Source organism: Eptatretus burgeri, chromosome 3 (genome assembly GCF_056783735.1).
Source record: "Eptatretus burgeri isolate ZD-2024b chromosome 3, Ebu_testis_v1, whole genome shotgun sequence".
In the NCBI taxonomy this organism is placed as follows: domain Eukaryota; kingdom Metazoa; phylum Chordata; class Myxini; order Myxiniformes; family Myxinidae; genus Eptatretus; species Eptatretus burgeri.
Window position 1 is genome coordinate 54,174,890 of NC_140963.1, and position 23,365 is coordinate 54,198,254.

The window sequence follows — 23,365 nt, forward strand, 5'->3', positions numbered from 1 at the left end:
TACAGAGTGCGACTCGAAGCTCCATTTTCTCTGGGAGAATGAACTATTGTTCTGCATAGCCTGTTGCTGGATAAGTCCCCTGGAGTGGATGGCTTGTCTTGTGAATTTTACACCGAAGTATGGGATTTGATCGGACTTGACTACCTTAGTGTAGCTCAGGAAGCATGTGATTTGGCCAAATGCCACTGTCTTGGAGGCGAGCAACCTTGGCTTTGATTCCGAAGGAGGGTGACTTGAAAGATATAAGGAACTATCGGCCAGTGCCTCTGTTGTGCGTGGACTTCAAAATCATGGCAAAAATGCTGTCAAATCGACTGGGACTGGTGTAACCAAAATTAATCAGCCCTGACCAGTCATATGCCATCCCTGGCAGAACAATATTTGACAACATATCCCTGGTCAGAGACGTAATCCAGTATGCGGACAAGACTCAGACTCGAGTTGGATTCCTTTCCTTGGATCAAGAGAAAGCTTTTGACCAAATGAACCACGATTACCTCTTTGACACCATGCTAACTTTTGGGTTGGGGAGGAGATACGTCGGCATGATCCAGACGTTGTACCTGTCGGCAGAATGCCTAGTTAAAGTCACTGGTCACTTGATCGCCCCCTTTCCATTCGAAAGAGGAATAAGACAAGGTTGTCCCTTGTCTGGCCAACTTTATTCCCTGTGCATCGAACCCTTCCTTTGTTTGATGAGGAGAAGGCTAACTGGTATGGTGGTACCAAACAACAGGCTCTCCCTCATACTTTCTGCATTCGCAGATGACATCCTTGTTTTTGCCAGCAGTGCAAGGGACATGCAAGCCATTTATGATTCTCAGTAGGTCTACTCAACAGCATCGTCTGTGACAATGAATTGGAGGAAAAGTTCTGGGCTTCTGATTGGACCAATGCAAGTCACAGAGTTCCCAAAACTTTTTCAGGAATTGACATGGAGTCGCAATGAGCTAAAATACTTTGGGGTGCATTTGTCCATCTCAAGTGGGTGCTCACCACTTGTCAACTGGAACACTTTTGGGGACAAGGTAGAAGCAAAGTTGACAGACTGGAGTGGGCTGCTAAAAGTCCTGTCACTGAGAGGGAAAACACTCCTCATTAAACAATTTATCATTCCAACGTTGATGTTCATCATCTCATGCATAAGAATTCCAGAGAAGTTTCTGGTTGAGATGCAGATGAAGTTATTGGACTACTTTTGGAATGGCAAACACTGGGTTTCCTTGGGCATTCTTCGCTTGCCCTTAGATGAAGGTGGGCAGTCTTTTCCCTGCTTTCGAAGCCACTACCACACATCCAGGCTGAAGACCATTCAACGCGACCTGCATGCGAATCCTGCACTGCAATGGTGCTCATTGGCGTCGTACTTTTTCAACAGTGTTTCTGGAGAATCTCAATGAAGGTGATCGAACTTTGCAGATGTCCAACAGCAACTCCATGGATTTTGAAATCGAACCATGACATTGTGAGCTTCCTCAGCCACCACCCACACACAACTTGGGTTGGCCCCCTGGTGCAGCTAAAATGTCCTTCCGTTGTCTGTCAATGAAGAACATATAACTGCTGGTCATGCATTCGCTCCACAACATGGCTCTTGCAACCCGATGGCACACTCCCTGGCGTGAGATTCTTCCACTTACTTTTCAAAGTCATCCATGTTGTGGCTCACTATATCAGTGTTTCTCAACCGGGGTTCCTCGGAACCCTCAGGTTCCGCAAGAGGTCGCTAGGGGTTCCGCGAGAAACTAATAATTAGGCTAATGTATTTTTGAGTAGTTTTTGTTTGGTTTAATATTCGTAATTTTACTATACACGTATGGCATATTGTTGGAAACTCCTTGGTTATTATAATAGAGGCTTCAACCTCATATTATTTGCAATTATAACAACCATAGGGAATGTATTTAACGATGTCTATATGGCGCCAGTGTGAAACCGCCCTCACGGGTTCGTGGACATCCTGTACGTGGCGGATTCGTGTATCATTGAGTGACTGACTCAAGTACGGGATACATGCACGGTGTCGATCTATCTTCTCTGTTATGATTTATCTTATGCCTTTTCAAAATTGTCAATAAACGATAAGTTATTGTGATAGTTATATACTTTCGTTATGTTTATATGTGTTGTACGTATGTGATATTGGTTGTTTATGTATATTTTTTTGTGTTTTTACAGATTTTTTTTTGTGAATTAAAACCTCGGTGTGAGGTCTCATAAAGGAGCAGTATGTTTTTTTTTTTCATTGCCAATAAATTTGACAAAAAGGGGGTCATTTTTTCCTTCAGCCAGGTATCCGAAAAAAAATATTATATTTACCACGTGAACTACGATAAAAATATAAAAAAGCTAGATATTAATAATGGTTTATCATAATTTTTATGCAGGGGTTCCCTGAGACATGAAAACAATTTCAAGGGTTCCACAAGGGTAAAAAGGTTGAGAAATGCTGCACTATATGTTTACCCAACGCCAAGAACAATGGTGGACTAAAGTTGGAAATTGCTCCATGGTGCCTTAAGCTCTGGAGCCAGGATGCGGCATTTCACAAACGTTGCAGAGGAATGCTGCTTTTGTGGTGAAAGAGAAACTGTATTTCACATGTACCTGCAATGTTGCCATCTTCAGCCAATTTTCTTGCTGATGAAAAACTTACTTTTGCGCTTCTGGCTTCACTTCTCACCAACACTTTGTCATCTGACACCCGGTTAAGAAGTAGAGCAAGTCACGGGATCTCCTTGTCAACTTTATTTCAACTTGTGCAAAGATGGCAATATATAAAACGAGGAAGGTAAAAATTGAGAGGAATGTGGTGGAACTCAGTGCTGTGAGCCTGAAAGGCTTGATACACTCACACATTGTCTCCAAATATAAGGCGACAGAATATGGCAACACTGTTCAAAATATTCAGGAAACTTGGACAACAAACGAAGCACTTTATAGTATATCTCGACAAAGCACTTTGTATATTCGTACAAGTTACTCGTACAAATGTGTTATTTTGGTAATTTTTTTTTTCTTCCCGTTCCTTTCTCTCTTGGTGCTGCTTTCTCTTAAAATGCTCCACCTTACCAACTGCAGTCAAGACCTTGTACTCGCAGAGGTGAGGATAGGAGCGACATTAAATGGAATTGTGGCAATTCCAGCAAAAGCACGATGACGAGTACTACTACTACTCCTATCACTTCTACTGCAACTAACAGCCTCTATTTTTCTCACCTTATTGTTGGTTAGGCTCAGGAAAGATTTTGGCCTAAGTGTTTCACGAACCACCTGGCAAGGTCTGATGTCGGACAGAAGCTGATTTCGGTGACAACTCGTCAACCTCAACAAATAACAAATTTCAATGGAAACTTCTTCATGGAAGAAACCAGGGTATCTTTAACGTGCTCCAACAATTGTTGGCATGAGGGACGCCCTATTTAATGTCCATCGAAGGGACGGACAAACACATCGATGCCTTGCCTGCCTCTGAAACACCAGGATGGCATTTTCTGAATGGTTTGAGATTTCAGGCCAGGCGAGACAGCTCAGAGACGAGTGCGCATACCTTGAGTCTTTCATGCGAGCCACAAAATAAATAGATGGCTCTCATCAATTGTTTAGGATAGACAAAATAAAAAGAGAATTTGTTCAATTGCTGGACAGTTTGCCAATATTTAAAAACACAGTTGTTTTTGATGAGAGGATGTTTGTGCAAGAGTACAGAGGAAAACCTCCCTCATCCTCACCCTCATCTTTAAGTGTAAATTGAACTCATTGAATATATGATAATTCCTCATCTTGTGATTTCATTCTTTGCAGCTCCAGTGTTCGTGAAAAACTACCACAGAGTGCAATAAGAAAAAAAGGTTTGGCATCGAAAGAACCCAAAGACCCATGGGAAGAGTGAATGGGATCAGGATGTACTTATAGATGGCGCATGTCCGAAATCGTTAGCTGAGGCACAGTCTCCTGTAATGCTGACAAACAAACAATTAAAAACAACACAAGCTGCAGTGTAAGGAAATGTCTGCGGTTCTGCAACATCGACTGGCAAACCAAGAAATACAACACTGTCTGCAGTCCAATACAAGGCAAATTGTCATTCAACGTGTGAAGACAAACAAGGAAATATCTCAAGATCTGCAGTTAGAAGGAGAACAAAGCCTCCATCCATATCTGCAGACAAACAAGGAAAGATCTCAAGATCTGCAGTGAAAAGGAGAAGAAAGCTTCTTTCCACATCTGCAGACAAACAAGGATAGACCTCAATGTCTACAGTTAAAAGCAGCAAAAAGCCTCCTGCCCCATCTGCAGACAAACGAGGAAACACCTCAACGTCTGCAGTTAAGAGCAGCAGAATCTCCTTCCCCATCCACAGACAAACCAGCAAGTGTGGTGTCGTCTGCAGTGAAAGGCAATGCATTGCATTGTTCCCCATTGGCTGATAATTTTGCAAAGATATCATTGTCTGCAATCGAAATGAACAAAATGACTCATTGCCCTGGTGCAGTGAAACCAGTGGATACTGCACTGAGCCAATCTTCCATCAAAGGTGAGAACAAACACAATTTGCATTTTCCTTTGTACAAGTGCCTGTATCTTTGTAAAACTGAACTCCTCAAACAAAAACTTTCTGTTCCAGAAATGAATCATTTTGACGGCAAATCTCCACTAGCTGCCGGTGATTTTCCTGAGGCTGAAAAGGTACAGAAATATAGAAACAAATGGAACACATGAATGTCATCTACCTACCTGCACGTTTCTTCTTTATTCCTTCACTTTTTTTCCTCTTCAATGTGACCATCCTCACCTTTTCAGATATTTTGTTCACCCTCAAAATATGACGTATCATCATCCAATCTCTGCAACAAATGGTTTTTCCCTCATGATTGTCCTGTGGAGTGCACCATGCGATCGAGCTGCCAAAGCAACTCGCATATCGACAGGAGATTAATCAGGTTGAGTGAACTGTCTATGAGGAAACCAAAGCATTGAAAGGGTGAGACACAGGTACAAGGGAGACAGGTATTAACTGAGATCTTGGCGAGAGTTTTACAGACGAAGGAAGGAAACAGGTAAACAAGTGAAGGATTGTCAAGTAAATCCTGTAAATCACATTGTCTGTAAATGGATGCTGCACGGCGCTACCTGTTCACTAAGAGGTCAAGGGAGATTGAGAATATACCTCCAACAGCATCGGATATCTTGGAACACACAAGGAGAGCTACATTTCAAGCAGGCCATATCTGGAGTCAGTCGTTAGTCTCCAACCCAGTTGTTCCCCCTCCAGCTGATTGGGGTTGGGAGAAGGATGGCGAGATATGGACCGGACTACCCAAGGCATCTAAGGCATGCTACGAGCTCCTGAGCTGCAAGTGCAAGAAAATTTGTAAAGGAAACTGAAAATGCTACAAAGCAAATCTCCAGTGCACATCCCTATGTGCCTGTGACGGACAGTGCTCTGAAAAATGACGTTGGCCGCTGAAGTTGCAGTCCTATGTAATTTGGATTATGGGTTATAAGAAAATATGTCGACCATGGTGGCCATCTTGGAATCCAAGATGGCGGACACCAGATATGCATTGTCTTTGATTTCACTGGATTCCTCGAGGCTGAAAATTGGGGGTTCGCCAATGAAATTGCATTCCTATCCGATCCAGTTTAGGCGGCCATATCTTAGTCGGCCATATTGAAACTCAAGATGGCGGCCACCAGGGGGCGTTTCAGAGTTGAGTCCAAATCGAAAAATCTTCCGACTGGGGTCCCCAATCTCTGTGCAAAGTTTCATAATTTCTCCACAAAGTGAAATATACTGCCATATTTTTTGTCTTAGCCGCTGGACTAAGATGTTGAACAGAAGTTTAACTCAAAGAAACCACTCTGTATCATACCTCAAAAGAAGATGTCAACACATTAAACGAAACCAAACCACTTACACGTGGAATTTGGGTGTTCTGGAAGGAAAGCCATGATATCTGTGGATCATTTTTTTAAAACCAGATGGTGATACTGTTACTGATAAGAATAATGCATTGAGTGATAATGCTTAAGTAAGACAACTTCGTGTTTCTCTCGATGGAACATTTTATCCACGAGATAGATTGGAAATTTATTGGGAAAAAAATGATTTTGCTGAAGCATACAAGTCTTACCAAAAGGTGTGTGAAAGTAATGGAAATAAAGAACCTATTTTGGATATGACAGCATTTAAAAGTTTGTATACAATCTATGCGTTTGACCTGAGTGCTCAAAAGGAAACTATAAAGTCTAATCGAGTGGATACTTCCGTATACATTGAAAGAGGAGAGAGTGAAGAAGTTGATACATATTGTTTGCTTTTGGAAGAAACAGAATTGCAGATTAATACAGATAATGGTGTTATGATAAGGCTCGCATATTTTTTTGTTAAATAAATGAGTGGCAAAATACCAACTGGGGTATATGTTAATCAAATCAATCTTCATAAACTATCATCTTGTGTTCAAAATCAAAAGCCTTGTATGATTAACGTTAATACAATTCAGAGAAAAGGAGCAGTAAGAATTGATGTTTTGCTCACAAGAGAACAGGTTAAAATCTTGAACGATACTGGCTCACTTAAAATTAAAATGACAAAACCAATGTTGAAAAAATATTCAATAAGAGAGACGAGTGGAGGATTTCTCCCATTTCTAATTCCTTTATTTGCTGGTTTAAGTGCATTTGGAGCATTGATGGGTGGTATTTCAACAGCGGTGAAAACTGCCAACACAAGGAAGGCTCAACTCCGGGCTCAAAAAGAATTGGAAAGACATAACAAAGAGTTGGAGAAACAAATTAGCGGAAGTGGTGTAATTGTAGATTTTGCTGAAAAACTTGAAGGTCTGCCTGATAAAGTGAGATTGTTAGTTGGAGATATGCTTTCTTCTATCGCACAAGCAGGTGTAAAATTAACTGAAAGGGGTAATGGATTATATCTTTCAAATAAATAAATGAGCATTGATGAGTGGTTTAAAGAATTTGGAAAGAATACAACATCAAATTTACAACTTGTCAAATATTGCAAGAAATTAAAAATTCATAATGTTATTTGTGTGAGAGATGAATTAACAAACTTGCCTAAACATACAAAGAATATTATTATGAACTTAGAAGATAATAATGGGAACGGTTCTCATTGGGTTTGTATTTTTAATAATCAAGACAAATATTATTTTGATAGTTTTGGTCTTCCACCACCTGTTGAAGTCATAAAATTCTGACAGAATGGTGTTTATCAAACATTTCAAGTCCAAGAATTAAATTCCAAGTGTTGTGGTCAATTATGTCTGTATGTGTTATTTCAACTCAACAAAAATTAAAAATTTTATGACATTCTTTTTTATCTAATATAAATGACTTATGTTGGTAAAGATGGTTCTATCTTTGGTGTATCCCAAGAACTGGATATTGATTTATCAAATTATTACACAAAGGCACAGGCTGAACGACATAAATATAATATAACCAAAAATATTAATATGAAAAATGCTTATAAATTAAAAAATTATCCAAGCCCGACTGACGCGAATGACTTGGTGAGATTAAGTGATTTATCACAATATATATCCTTAAATAAAACGGCTGTGTATTCCAAAGATACAGAAGTGTTGATTTTTTCTCCAGGTCATACAAAATTCACAGTTCCAATTAAAATTAATTTTTATAAAGAAGGGCGTATCGTTTGTAGAAGAATAGAACAATGGGGGTATGATATGAAAGATTTAGGGTATAATTGGTCATTTAAAATTGACCTAGAAGACCTGGAACAATTGAATCAGTCTCGTAAGGAAGAATATTATCCACTTGATATGGAGAATGAGTTTTGTGGAAGCACGATTAGTAAACAACAAATAAAATAATTTAATAAGGGTAAATATAATAATGGTTTTGCCCTAGTTTATATCATGAAAACAGTATTATATAAAAATATAATAAGTAAGGAAATACAAAATGATTTAACTATGGGAAGATGGGGAGGTGTTTCGTGTCATAATATTATTCTTACATATATTTCTAATACATAAATGACGGCAAGAAGGCTTCAAGAAAATTATCATTTCTGTGTCCAAGCCTACCTTCAAGAAAAGGGTATTCGGTATTTTAATAGATATGTTCTACAACATAAGATTGAGGTATTTTCAATAAAAGATTGGCATTATGCTGATGTTGATAAACCAACAACTTTGGATTTAATTAGAATGTTAAATAATGAAAAAATTATAAAGTTAAGAAAACGTAAGGCTCTTTTAGAAATTCAAAAGAAATTTTATTGGTTTCCTGTTGTAAAAAAAATATTTTGGATACAGGAATAACAAGAAATCCTGATGAATATATGTATGATATTCTATGGGGTGTAAGCGATTCAAGGATAGTAAGGGACGAGGAAGGAGTTGAAGAGAGAGAAGAGGAGGACAAGGAGGAAAGAGAGAGAAGGAGGAAAGAGTGAAGGAGGAGAGGGAGAAGGAGGTGAGGGAGAAGAGAGAGAAGGAAGAGAGGGAGAAGAGAGAGAAGGAGGAGAGGGAGGAAAGAGCGAGACTGAATAAATATGAAAATATGGAAACGAGTGAGATGAAAAAAAGATTGGAGGTATTACAGAAAATAACAACCCACCAGGAGGAAAACAAAGAATTGACAAGTCTATTTGCAATATTTTCGATAAGACTATTGTCATCGGCAAGATATTGATTTTAATTCAAGTTTTTCATTTTTTCTGAAATAAATGGAGGAGAGAGTGAAGGCATTTCTAAGGATTCTTTATGTTTTAAAAATTAAGATTCAAATGTGCATGTTGGAAACTAAAAAGGTTTTTACACTCTGTCGGAATTTTTCTCATAAATAAATGAGTTATTGTCTTAAATGTGAAAAGAAAACTAATACTAAAAAATCTCATATTTGAAAAGTAAAAATAACAGGGTAAGACAAAAAGGTATATGTTCGGTGTGTGGTTCAAAAAAAAATCAATTTATCTCCAAACACAAACTCAGAGGAGATATACAAAAGTTTTTATCAGGAAGTAAATTTACAACTACTGGAATAGGGGAATTACATCTACCAGGGTATTCTTTCTGTGGTCCAGGCACAAACTTGGATAAAAGATTAGATGAGGCAGACAATCCTAAATGATGGAGTAAGCCCATCAATAGAGTTGATGAAGTGTGCATGAGGCACGATATTGATTATGGGAATACCACAACTTTGGAACAAAAACATGAAGCCGATAGAGAAATGTATAATTTGTCTCTGATAAGAAATCCAACGCTAAGAGAAAAAGTTGATAGGTTCATCGTGAAGAAGATGATCAGTGCTAAATTGAAACTTGGACTTAGAAATTCAAAAAACTTTTAGGCTCTAATGATGTCATTAAGACTGAAGAGCAATTAGCTGATAAATTACATAAACCAATATTCACAAAGTTTCAGAGAAGGAAGGTTTATTCCAAGGAAGTTGATTATATCTGGTCCGCTGATTTGATTGAACTCAATAATGATAAGGGGTACAAGTATGCTTTTACCGTTATTGATTTGAGGAGTAGATACACATGGGTTGTCCCTTTAAAAAAACAAAACAGGTAATACTCTTATGTAAGCCTTTCAACAGATATTTAATAAAAGTAAGAGAAAACCTAAAAAATTGCGGACTGATGAGGGTGGAGAGTTTTATAACAAGACATTTCTGAATTTTCTAAAAAATAACAGCATTACATTATACAGTACCTTTAATGAAGGAAAGGCCGTTGTTGTTGAACGTTTTAATCGTACCTTAAAAGAATGACTATATAAAAAATTCACACAACTCGGTTCACAACAATGGTCATCTTTTATTCAGGATATTGTGGATAAGTATAATGACACGATTCACACGTCAACGAATATGAAACCATCAGAAACATTCACAAAATTAAAATATGAAAAAGAGATTAATGTCAGAAAACCTAAGTTCAAAGTTGGTGATATCGTCAGAATATATAGATGGAAATCTCATTTTGTAAAGGGTTATACTAAACGATGGACGAACGAACTTTTTAAAATTGTTGATGTAATAGATACGGTTCCTTGGACTTGTAAGATGTATGAAGGGGAAGATTTAGAAGGGGAAGAGATTTTAGGTTCATTTTATTCACAGGAATTACAAAAGACAAAGTTAAATTGAAATTTTTTTGATGCCACCCACACAAACCCCAAGTCCCAATGTCCCCCTGCCCACACAAACCCCGCCCCACACACATGTTTATTTAATTTTAAAAAGTGTTCCTCGGTTAAAAGGGGAGACAAATAAATATATCTTGGGATAAAAAGGGGGGTTTATTTTTTGGGAAAAAAAAAAATAAATCGCTGAAAATCCCCCATTCATTTACCTGGAGAAAAGTGAGCCAGAGTCAGTATATTCACCCAACTTGCATCAACCTTCTAGGTGCTGACGGTCATTCCAACAGAGTGAGTACAATCATATCAAGACCTCCACAGATAGATTTTTGTTACTTTACTGTTTTTAAACATTGAGAACAAAAAATTGTGAAAAACCTTTTTCAAACAGAAAATTGCTGTGTATTCGATGAGTTTCAAATGATATTCAGTTCAGAGCTATCAACATATGACAAACACAAAAATAGCGATAAGTATTTTTTCATACACCTCCTCCCACCCCACAACCCCTTTTCATTAATTTTATCTTTGGTGACCACCTTTTCTTCATCTTTCACTGACATTTTCATGTCCAAAATGGAGATGTCCCTGACTGCAATAATTTCATTAGTCCCAGAATTCCATCCATCCATTGGGACCATTCTCTGTGCAGAGCATTGATGCTATCTAAGCAATCTCCAAGGGTATTGGACACATTCCAAGAAGGGTTGCCACTCTGACACAGGATAGCAGCAAGCTGGTACTCATTTTGCTGACCTCAGGATGAATGACAGGCAGAGTCAACCCCACCTGGTATTAATTCAACAGCTGAACAGGATTTGAACTCTGCATCCTCAGATCCCAAGCCCCCACCCTAACCATTAAACCAACACCAGGCAATAATTTGTTTTTCGATTTGTCGTCAAACATCACACACCTTGTGTGCACATTGAAGAGGACATCTCAAATACTAATGCATGTGTTTAGTTCTTCCATCAGGAGACCGTAGAGGAGAGCTGGTTAATTCACAAGCAAAAGCGGACTCCATCATTAATGACAGATTCCAGGGCCTGTTGGCATCGGAGATTTCCTGCACAGAATGTGGGAAGGTATGTGAGAGACTCCTTTGTCTTTGTCTTTGTCCATTTGTGCTGTTATTTATATTTTCACAACTTCAACAATAATGATTATATTTATCTGGACAAAGTTAATTTTAACATCCATACGAAATAACAAATGAGAAAAAGACATGATCGAATCGGAACTGAAAGTACGAAGAGAGAAGAGGTGAATCGAGAGTGAAATAGTGCAGGGAAGTATTTGAGCGAGACACCATGCTATAGAAAAGCCACATTGCGGAAGCCTTGGAAGGCATAATGTGATTAGTCGGCCATCGGTGGAGAAAACCAGGGACAAAGAAATGTAACTCAGCAAAGGGTTTGAATGTTGCACAAATATTACTGAAATACAGAATACAATGGATGGATGATCAATACTCTTCACACCATGGGGTGCATAAGACTGCCGAGGTAGTTTCATTGGCTGGGGTGCACAATCTTGGATGTCACCACTTTGTCGCAGGATACTCCAATGGCTCCCTTTTCCGAGCAAATTGGTACTCATGTTGCCGACCTCAAAAGAATGACAGGCTGAGTCAACCCGTCAAGTGTTATTCACCCCTGTTGGACTTGGACTGAAATGGGGGCTTATGGATTTGACTCAATTTTCATGTCTGTGCATGTGTGTGTGTGCATCCGCAACCATATCTCGGACATGTATGTTACGATTTCTTTTGTACTTGGCACAAAGACGACACATGGTACAATACATATGCACATCATTTTCTTTTGTGATGTGATCAAATTTTGCCAACTGTCGGCCATTTTAGTTGGAAAAAACCCTGGTCTCGAACACATCCTCGACCATTTCTTCAACACACATTAACCGATGTTGTTCAAACTTGGCACACAGATAACGAATGATGGCTTGCATATGCACATATATGCATATGCTTGCAGTGTCAGTGCTTGCAGTCACCAAGGTGTCAGTGAGTAGTTTCCTACACCATCAAAAGGCACTTGGAAACTGGAGGAAACTGATTGGAAGAGGTCTGGCAGACCCAAAGCCACAACACAATCAGAAGACAAGTTTCTGAGTGTCAACAGCTTGCGTGATAGGTGGTTGACAGGACAGCAGCTTCATGCACAGCTTAACACTGGTCGAAGTAAGGAAGTCTCAGTTTCAACTGTGAAGAGAAGACTTCGAGCTGCAGGTTTGACAGGTTAAGTGGCAGTAAGAAAGCCATTGCGAAGATGGCAAAATAAGAAAGAGGCTTGCCTGGGCCATGAAGCACCGCCAGTAGACGACTGAAAATTGGAAGAAGGTCTTATGAACCGATGAATCAAAATTTGAAATCTATGGTTCATCACGCAGGGTTTTTTACACCGTTGAGTAGGCGAAAGGATGGTTCCTCAGTGTGTGACACCAACTGTCAAACATGGAGGAGGAAGCGTGATGGTCTGGGGCTTTTTTGCTGGATCCAGAGTCTGCGACTCGCACAGACTGCCTGGCACCCTGAACCAAAAGGGCTACCACAGCATTTTGCAGCGCCATGCAATACCCTCTGGTCTACGCCTAGTTTGTGAGGGGGTTCATCCTACAGCAATATAACGACCCAAAACATACCTCCAGGCGATGTCAGAACTACCTAAGAAGAAAAGAACAAGACGGTAGGCTTCAAATCGATGGAATGGCTAGCACAGTCTCCAGACTTAAACCCCATAGAGCTGGTTTGGTGAAAGTAAAGGGTGAAAGTAAAGCAACCTTCAGGTGCAACACATTTGTGGGAACTTCTGCAACAGTGTTGGGAAGAACTTTCCAAATAATATTTGATTTCCATTGTAGAAAAAATGCCACGAGTATGTTCGGCTGTTATATCAGCAAAAGGTGGCGACTTTGATGAGTCAAAAATTTCTATTACATTTTGTTCGACAAAACTATTCCATGATTTCTTTTTTTTTATCTGCAATTGTTTATTTGTCCTTTGGTTTAATTTTAGAGTACATTGAAACATTAAAATGCTTAAATTTCTGTAAAAACTCGAAAAATGGGGGTGTTCTAAAACTTTTGGCCGGTACAGTATGCACCAAAGTTTGTTCACAGCATATAAAAATAAAATCAGGCCAGAAGGTGGTCTACAGGTGTTGGGGGGGGGGGGTTGTACCCTAAAATAGGTATTTGCATTGTTCTGAGAAACTCGACATGCAATGCCGATGAAACAAGACAACAACCTTCATCACCCGTGATGTACCGACATTTGTTCATGGCATAAAAAATTACTTTGGGTCTGAGGGGGTCCACAGAAAGACCTGAGGGGGTCTTATGTGGTTGGGGGTGGGGGTTGCTCCCTATAATAGGTGTTTGAAACCACTTTTTTCCCCATTTTGCTAATTCCGTCCGATGTTGACTTCCTCTTCATTATCATTATTCAACCGGGTGAGCACCTCGGGGTATTGCCCATATCTTTTTAGCCGCGTCGCGAACGTTGGCTGTAAGAGAGCTCCACGTTGTTCTTCTTCTTCTTGTTATTCTTCTGGTGAAGACAAAACCTTTCTGACGCGGCTGTTGGACACATTTGTCCTTGGCAGCATCTCGTGTAGCGAACGCTGCTCAAAGAGAGCTCGGTGTTGTTGTTGTTGTTGTTGTTGTTGTTGTTGTTGTTGTTGTTCTTGTTGTTGTTGTTCTTGTTGTTGTTGTTGTTGTTGTTCTTCTTCTTCTTCTGAAGACAAAACCTTTCGGACTCGGCTCTTTTATATACAGTATCCGGATCTCCTTAAATACTAAACACCTGTACACATCCTCGCATTGAGGGTGCCTTTTGAGAGCGTCTATCATGAATTTTTAAATCTATTTGGACATTTGCTTTTAAGTTACGAAAAGTTCACGTTACTATTTAAAGATTATTCCATTTCATATATTGTAATCTCGTAAATACACTATTTTCTCATCATGAATTAAGATCGTCCATGACGTGCGGCACGTGACGAAATATCGGAAGTTGTTGTTGTTGTTGTAGTTTTTTTTAATTCTTCCTCTTCTTCTGGTGAAGACAAAACCTTTAGGACGCGGCTCATGGACACATTTGTCCTTGTTTTTATTTTAACACCCTTGGAATATCCCTGATTGTGCCACATTGCTCCCACCCCACCTCACACTCCTCTCATTCCCCAAATTAAATGATGTTGCTTTGATGGATATATTTGGTGTGGTGTTGATATGATGGGCCAAATGGTCTCCTCCTCCAACAGTTTCCATATTATTCCTTGATATGGTAGATGGGATTTGAACCAGGGTTTCATACCCCATGAGCCAAGTATTCATGTTGCGACATCAAAAGGGCAACCCTCCTTTCTCTTTCTCTTTTCATCCCTGTTGTCTTCTCCTTATTATCTTTCTAGAAGCCTTTGTTGCACTCACTGATCTCATTTTGTGAATGTGCTGACCGACCGTGAATGCCAATAACTCAACCACTTGATTTAGGGTCCTCCGTCTAATATCGGTTACCTTTTTCTAAGTGTCAGTTGGCGTCAGTGAGTCGGTATCAGTCAGACAGCTTTACTAGTCAGTCGAAGTCCAGTGAGTCAGATGGCTTTACCAGTCAGTCGGAGTCCAAGGGAATTGGTGACAGCCTCAGCGCCTCAGCGCTTTACAGTGCCTCACAGCTCCGAACAGCTGTCTGTCGGTTGTGGCTTCTGGTGGCTCCTGGCGGTGGGTGACGCTCGGGCCGTTGATGCTCGCTCTGCTCGGGGCCTGCTCTTGGCATACCTGATTCTTGGGGGTGACGTTGATTGGCGTTCCGGCCTGTTTGCAAGTAGGTGCATGGCAAGGCTGGTCGCTGACAACGGACAAGGCATGCTCACACATTTCAGGACATTCTATTTGACGTACAACTTCGATTTGGTGAGCGAGACGATTTCTGTTTCCCCCCCCCCCCCACCGAATGATCTGCTGCGTACCCTTGGCTATGTTTAATTGTTAAGTAAGTCACTCCCAGATAAGCATCTTCTCTTTGTCTCTTTTTCTATCAGTGCCTGATTAATTATTTATTTGCTTGTGATCTTTTTCATTGATATGGCCTGATTAATTACTTATTTGCTTCCGATTATTTTAATTGATTTGAATTTACTAATTTTTACCACACAGAATTAAAAAGTTGTTTTTATTCATTTATTTTCTTATCAATAAATTGCTTTGTTGATGTTCCAATCTGTCCGCGCTTGTCCTTTCCTTCCATTGATCCAGCATTGTCTGAACCTAGATTGATTGGGAGGTAATGAGCACACAAATTGACCAATAATAGTCGGCACGCACCAGCGGTTAAACGCTCGGCCGCCCTAATTAAGATCCAATGAAGATGAGATTGGTGCTTTGCCGAGGGCGTGCTCCCCGTTCAGGAAACCACGTGGCCTCGAGTTAAGCAGCATAATTAGATGATGGACACTGGAACTCGTGGTTAACTGAGTGGTGTTCATGGTTCAAAAGCAACCCACTGTACCACAAAGTTAATTGTGGGCGGTGGCCCCAGGTCTGGCTCTTCCGAGGACAAACGAGGAGGAAACGCCCTCATAATTCGCTCGGGGCCGCAACAATATAGATATGTATGTATGTACGTATATATATATATATATATATATATGTATATATATGTATATATATATGTATATGTATATGTATATGTATATGTATATATATATATATATATATATATATATATATATATATATATATATATATATAAACAAACATGGATGTATGTCTATATGTTTTATATAAATGTGTGTATGTCATGTATATACAGTATGTATGCTGTCATTTTTTTCAGATGAGTCCCAATTTGCTCAATTTTCTGACATTGGACGCGTATGGGTCTGGAGATTTCAAGTCAAGAGTTCTCTTTGAACTGATTGCAGGCAACTGTCAAACGGTGGTTTTACAGTGATGGTGTGGGGAGAAATCTGGAGCGCTGGCTGGTCAGGGCTTGTGGAGTGTGTTGCCAATATCAACTCTACGATATACATTTCTATCCTTGAGGATGGACTTCTCCCAGTCTTCTCCACTGGTCACATGGTCAAAAACAGCACTGTTCTTGGAAGATGGTGCTCCATGCCACACTCCAAAAAAGACTAAATAATGCAGGACAGAAAAGGACAAAGAATCGATTGAACTTCAAATGTTCAAGAAATAAATTCTTTTAAAATCATGTTGTCCATTTATTTCTGTCATGTCTCTGTATATTTGTATGAATGTATGTACAGTTAAGCCCAAAATTATTCATACCCTGACCAAATTTGGAGTATTTTGAATCATGTTATTTGAGGAATGAGTTTCTTCTGGCTTAAGTTACATAAGAATGTGACAAACAGGTGAAAGAATCACTGCAAGAGACATTTCAAGAAATACATTGTTTCGGGGGTATTTTATTGATAGATTTACAAAAAAAATGTCATGTCCAGAATTATTCATACCCTTGCTTAGATCAGTTTAAAGTCACATTCAGTAATCAATGGAAAAGCCTCTGTTTGTGATTACACCCTCCAAACGGTTTTTATACTTGCTCACAAGGTTTTAACATGTCTCTGCAGGGATTTGGGCTCACTCCTCCTTCGTGAAGGTCTCCAGGTCTTTGAGGTTGGAAGGCTTCCTTGCCATCACTCCGGTCTTGAGCTCCTTCCACAGATTCTCGATTGGGTTGAGGTCCGGACTTTGGGTTGGCCACTCTAGAACGTCTACATTATTATCCTGGAACCATTTCTTGACTGACTTGGCGGGGTGTTTTGGATCGTTGTCCTGCTGATACGTCCAATGCTCTCCGAGGTGAAGTTTCTCTGTGGACTGTTTGATGTTTTCCTCAAGGATCTTGATGTACTGCTCCTTTTTCATGATGCCATCCACGTTGACGAGATTTCCGGGCCCACTGGCTGAGAAACATCCCCAAAGCATTATGCTCCTGCCTCCATGCTTGACGGTCGGAACTGTGTTCTTCGGGTTGTATGCTTCACCTTACTTTCGCCAAATGAAAGCAACATCTCTGTGCCCGAAAAGCTCCATTTTCGTCTCATCTGACCACAGAACTGAGGACCAAAAGCTTGGATCTTTGTCCAGGTGAGCTTTTGCAAAGGCCAGACGAGCCTTTCTGTGTCTGGGATGGAGGAGTGGAGTCTTTCTTGGTCGGCGTCCTTTGAGACCCCCCTTGTGCAACGTCCGCTGGAGTGTCTGCCTTGATATCTTGGTCCCAGACTCGCCAAGGTTGTTCAGGAGAGCCTGAATAGTGATCCGTGGATTGCTGTTGGCCTCTCGCCATACTTTTCTTGCCAGACGAGGCGACACCTTTGGCTTCCGACCACGTCCTTCAATGTTTTTTACAGTGTGGAACTCCTTGTACTTCCTAATTATGCTTTGTATGGTGGCAACTGGCACTCGGAACTGCTTCGAAATAGCTTTGTAGCCTTTCCCCTCCTTGTGAGCATTCACAATGCACAACCGAAGGTCCTCACTGACCTTTCTTCTTCGCCATGCTGACTATGACCTGAGAATGATTGCATCAGCTCCCTTAATTTATAGTCTAAAAGCAGAGTGTTGTTCTCTAACATTCCTCACTGTACATTCAATCGACCACATTTGTAATGCATTCAGATTGTATGCACACATCTTGGAATAATTGCATCACATTATAAAGAATCTTCGGAATATCAAAAGCATGTGCATTATCACAAACATTGGCCTCAATTCTGAGACTTGGTATGGGGTATGAAAAATTTTGGACAGGCAAAAAAAATGTTGACCCAAAATGTTATGCTAATAATGTTGAGCCAAAATATATGTGGATTTGTACATGCCAACTAAATGTCCTTGGGTGAAGTGAAAGTTCCACCCCTCCAGCTTGTAGGTCTTCTTCTTCTTCTTTCGGCTGCTCCCTTTCAGGGTCGCCACAGCGGATCATCCGTATGATCCGCATCGTGATTTGGCACATGTTTTACGCCGCATGCCCTTCCTGACGCAACCCTGGTCGCCTCTTACGACACAGGGATATGGTACACCTATTTTAACCGGGGTATACACTGGCCCAGTACACTGGTACTCATTTCGCCGACCTCGGAAGGATGACAGGCTGAGTCAACCCCCTGGTGTATTAATTCAGTGGCCCAACGGGGCTTGAACTCAGGACCTTTTGGATCCCAAGCCGCTGCCCTAACCACTGCGCCAACACCAGGCTACACCCCTCCAGCTTGTAGGTATGAGGTATAAATGCAAAACTCTCAGATTTTTCATGGGGTATGAATAATTTTGGGCTTAACTGTATGAATGTTTGTATGTGTTGTGATGATTATGGGGGTAGATGTAAGGATTTAATAGGGAAGAGCATTGTGTGGTGTTGCATGGTCCGTGGCGAATGGAAGCAATCGATGGTATTAAGTCCGTGGCGAATCGATGGAATTAAGTATGAGAATCTGTGAGCTTAAGTGTTATGTGTCACCACATGAGGGGTGGTGCGGTGTTAATTAGTTTTGGGAGTGAAAATATGTGCCCCAGTATGTGATTGCCCTCTGTGATTTTCCTGATGTTTTTTTCTTTCAAGCAAGGCAGTAAAGCTGGAAACACAACCCTGAAATGACAAACAGGAGAAGCCCCACCTTCCTGGGTTTGGGGTGAGCAGGCCACAACCTGGAGGGGATATAGAGCACGGTGGGGGAGGTTCCGACTTGATTGTTATTGTTAGGGAGGTTGTTATCCAGAGCATTGACAAGGTTGACCAGCCAAGGGGGTTGTGGAAGAAATTCAGTTCTTCTCTTTCGGACTCTGAAGCCCTTTATTAACGGCACACATGAAATTACAAATAACAACAAACATGCGCATGTGAAAAAGGATAACAACCACACCCAGATTCTGTACTCCCCTTCCCCTTTTTTCAAATCCTCAACCCCTCCCCCCTCCTCACCCAATGTCCTCAACTCCTCAACCCCCCCCAACCCCGCTTTAAAAGCCTCAAACCCCTCAATCCCAACTCTGCCCCCTCTCCGTCCTCCCTCCCCCAAACCAACTCTGTCATCCACTCCCCCTTCCTTCAAGTTCTCAAGAAGTGACGGTTACTAAACGTATGAAAACCCGAGAACTCTCCGGGAATTTTCCCCCGCGCGCCGTGAAGGGAGGGCGAATTCCCCGGGGCGATAAAGGGCCGCGTTGGAACGCCGGGAAAGAGAGTGGGCGGTTGGCGAGCTGATGAGAGAGTCTCTCTTCTTGGTCTCCTTGGCGAGTCGGTGTGGAGAGCACCAGAGTTGAGTGTTGGAGTCCGGAGTGAGTGGAATTGGACAGAGGAGTTGGTGGAGCTGAGTCGGAGAAAACCACTTGAGTTTGAGTGGAGTTCGGGCTTGAGTGCTGAGTCGAGTTCGGAAGTGGAGCTCGAGGGCAGTGGAGTCGGGCAGAGACACCGAGGGTCGCTGAACCAGGGCCTAGCGAGTCACCACAAGGGTGGCAGATAACCTGCCCAGCCTCTCAGAGCCTTTCGGTCATCCCGGCTCTGAGAAACATTAAAGGCTTACAGGCCCAGTTCTCCCTTTTCTTTTCTGGGGTTTTGCATGGAAGTCTGTGGCGCCTTGTCCTTTAAGTAGGATTGTTACAAGTCCATGTACATACTGAGTAAACAACGGCTGTGGGTCTTTTTGCTCATGTCCTGTCCCCATCCCCCCCCCCCATTGCTTCATTGACTGCATGCGTGTAAAATAAGTACCCCCATTGTTTGAATATTCACCTGCTCGTTGCGTCCCTTCCTCCATTGAACTGCCATTATTGCGTTCGGAATATTAGCTGGTTTTTAACACCGATAAGATAATCGGGTCCGACGGGGCTCTGGCGATATAAAACCGCTCGGCAAACGCAAACGGAACGAGCTGCTTAAAAGCGGCTTGTTTCTGAGCAGGTCCCATTGAGGTACAACCTCTCGGTAGCCTGTCCGCGTGAATAATTAGGTAAATCGACAATTCGGCGATCGACCCTGTAACGCGGGCAGAGCATTGACAAGGTTGTGGTGTGGTTAAAAACACACCCGTAGCTGGATTTCGGCATTGATCCGAAAGCTGCGACTGGATTGCCATGGTCGGTGGGCATGTGCGGCCGCAATTAGCTAAAGGTGGTCGCCCACAGGCCGGGCGGGTGAGAATCCACAACAATACAGGGGGAACTTTGGTGCATGAGAAGGACATTCAGCCTCTCATACCTGTGTTGTTCCTGTCCCCGTTTGTTTTGAACAATGTCAAATGTAAATAGATATGGAACCCTAATTTCACAATCACTTCCCCTTTTTTCCCTCATCCTTACGATAATTCACGGACCGGTGTTTGTGTGTTTGTTTGTTGCGCAGCTCGGTCCATTAGTCAGGTGGTAGGAAGGGGGAATCACCACCGGAAGAGGGACAAATTTTCATCCAACTTTTCTAGACCAGTTTTTTGTGTAGATTACGAATATGAAAGGTGATCAGCCAGGTTCGGGGGCTTTTCCGAGATATTGCGGGTCAAATGTCAACCGGGGTCAAATTTAGCCAATTATGAGTTTTTACTATAAAACTGATTCTGAAAGCTAAAATACTCTGTAGTTATGGCTCGTTTATACTTTCAAGTGTCTAATCTTTATCAAAACAGAAAATCAAATCATTTTAGGGCTGACCTTAACTCAAAGTTCAAAGGTCAACAAATAACAAGTGAAAAAAACAGATAAAATGCGTAAAACTGGTCTATGTTGCTGAAAATTGTGATCAATGTTTCATCTAAGCTAAAATCGAGGAATGGGCACCTCTGCCCATTTTCCCACCGATGTGTCCTTGTGGGTTCCCCCAGGGGCACCTCCTTTCTCCCAGAACGTTTTCAAAAATATTGATTTTTTTTTTAAATTGCAAACAATTTCAAACTGGTAAAATAGCCTGAAGTCTGTGTAAAAAAAGCTAAAACTGAAAAGAATAAATTGATGAAAATGACAATGAGTAATTTCCATCTTTTGCAGCCAGTGGGTATCTAGTATGAAACTAATGAAGCGAAAGCCTTAGGGCCCCCAATCCCGGAGGGGCCCCTGAAGCAACTTTTTACTATCATTGGCTGTTACTTTGCCGATGTTACAGGCTTAAAGCCAATATCTTATTCTACTTTTCGATAATATGCCGACAATTTTCTCCCATCTTTCCACTACTACAACGTGTTTTTTTGTTATTAAATTACAAGGCGCTGCAGTAATTTATCAGAAAGTTATGTAACTTTAAATATATTGTTACTAATATATTTTTTTCTCTTGTCACCCCCGGAACGAAATTCCTTTTTTGCACGGTTCAGCTGAAACTGTAATGTGAGACCTTGCGACATTTATTTTGAAGTGAAGATCGGCGCCAGCTGCAATTTAGGTAAATAAAGTTTTTCTTGTAAATTATCCCATAAACGTACAATTCAGTTGCATATTTTCATTACCTCGATCGTATTTTTTATTGTCTGTCACCCCGGAACGGAATTGATGCAGTTAGCGTTCAATAAATTTCATTTTGGTAACGTTTGAATTGAATGTCGTTTGAGCTCACAGGCATCATGTAAAAACGGCACACAGCAGAACTATCAGAGCTGACCAGTGTTAGCACTAAATTTTTTCGAAAATCCATATACTTTCGGTCCAAAATCCATATATGTTCCCAAAAATCCACATATTGCATATTTTAACTGGATCAGTACATATTTTATCAGTTTAATGCACTTTTCTGTTCCTAAGAAGCGCTTATTTGCTCTGACTTTTAATTATGGTTGAAATTCGTCTGATTTCCAATTTTTCTTTTGTGAATTGCTGACGTCTTCAAAATTTCGCATCCTTTTTTGCGCATCTTGTCCGTCCACAACAGTGACAAAATTATTGACATCGCAGAAGGACTCCAATTCCCAAAAAACTCCCATTTCCATGGAAAAATCCATTGATCAGTGGAAAAACCATAAAATTCCCATTTTTTCTAAAAAAAATCCATAAATCCCTATGCTGATCCAAAATCCATAAATTTGTGCTAAAATCCACAGGAATGGTAGCACTGGAACCGACAGCCTTCTAATTGAACATAAGCAAAAATGGTTTTCTTTCTTTTCAGGATGAAACCAGTGAAATGATCCAATTTGACTGTAAAAAGGAAGAGGAGCTGTGTTGTCCATTACGATCACCTGAACTGTGGCAAATTGACTGGTCTGAGAAATGAAACGTTTCAACGCTTATGCCAGAAATGAACGAGGTGGTGACAATGCACATACGCTTCAGGCTGAAGCCATACCGGATGTTCTGGACCCCAGAATTCATTGTGTCCACATGAACTGTTACAAAAAATTCACAGTGTTTATCAATTAGAAATGCAAAACGTAAAAGAGAGGCAAAATCGGATGAAAGACTAATTGTGAGGAAAAATAGAAATGTTGGATCGAGTGATCGCAGGGGTATGTTCCGGAAGAAATGTATGAATCCAAACTATAGCACAGCGAAAACCATAAAAGTTGATGGGAAAAAACAGCAAATAGCAGTAATCCAGACAAAATCAGCATGTGAGAGAATCATGCAAGCTGCAAGCCTGAAAAATGATTATGGGATGACGTTGGCAATAGAGGGCCAATATCTCATAGCAAGGGAATTTAGGGAAGAAAACTTGGTGGACACTGATAAAAGATGATGAAAATATGCAGAAAGTATTCGCAGAACTGGGTAACGAGCAATAACTTTCCAGCGTAGTGTTTGATGGACTTCAAATATGTACTTGTGCAATCTACAATCAAAGGAGATGCAAATGTATTAATGAAGCCAGATCCACTATTTTCTGGAATCGATTTCGTGACGGCAAGGTAGCTGATCTGTGTGCATTACCCCCATGTGAGTCAGCACTGGCATTACATTCAGCTCGAAGTAACTATGTCGCCAGGATGTGGCGTCTGGCTCACAGACCCCAGCAATTCTTGGACACTCCAGTAAACCATGGGTGGACTGAAGATTTATCAATCCATTGGGTTGATATACCATGTCCTGTGGATGTTGTGGAACTTCTGTGTAATATTACTGATGAAGATAGTGAAGACGAGTTATCAGACGACAGTGAAGACGGTGATTGTGATGAAATGTCTGACTAACATCTATATTTGGTGATTGTATCCAGTGACGTACGTATACTACTTCCACTGTCCTTAGCT

General features: G+C 40.9%; 1 long non-coding RNA gene across 1 annotated transcript; it reads left to right on the forward strand.

Moving 5' to 3' along the window:
- Positions 1 to 3,600: 3,600 nt before the first annotated feature.
- On the forward strand, positions 3,601 to 16,734 carry LOC147029921 (uncharacterized). The gene is made up of 4 exons (XR_015055754.1): positions 3,601 to 4,537; positions 4,628 to 4,689; positions 11,115 to 11,236; positions 16,009 to 16,734. It is a non-coding gene; the product is annotated as an uncharacterized LOC147029921 (long non-coding RNA).
- Positions 16,735 to 23,365: the final 6,631 nt, after the last annotated feature.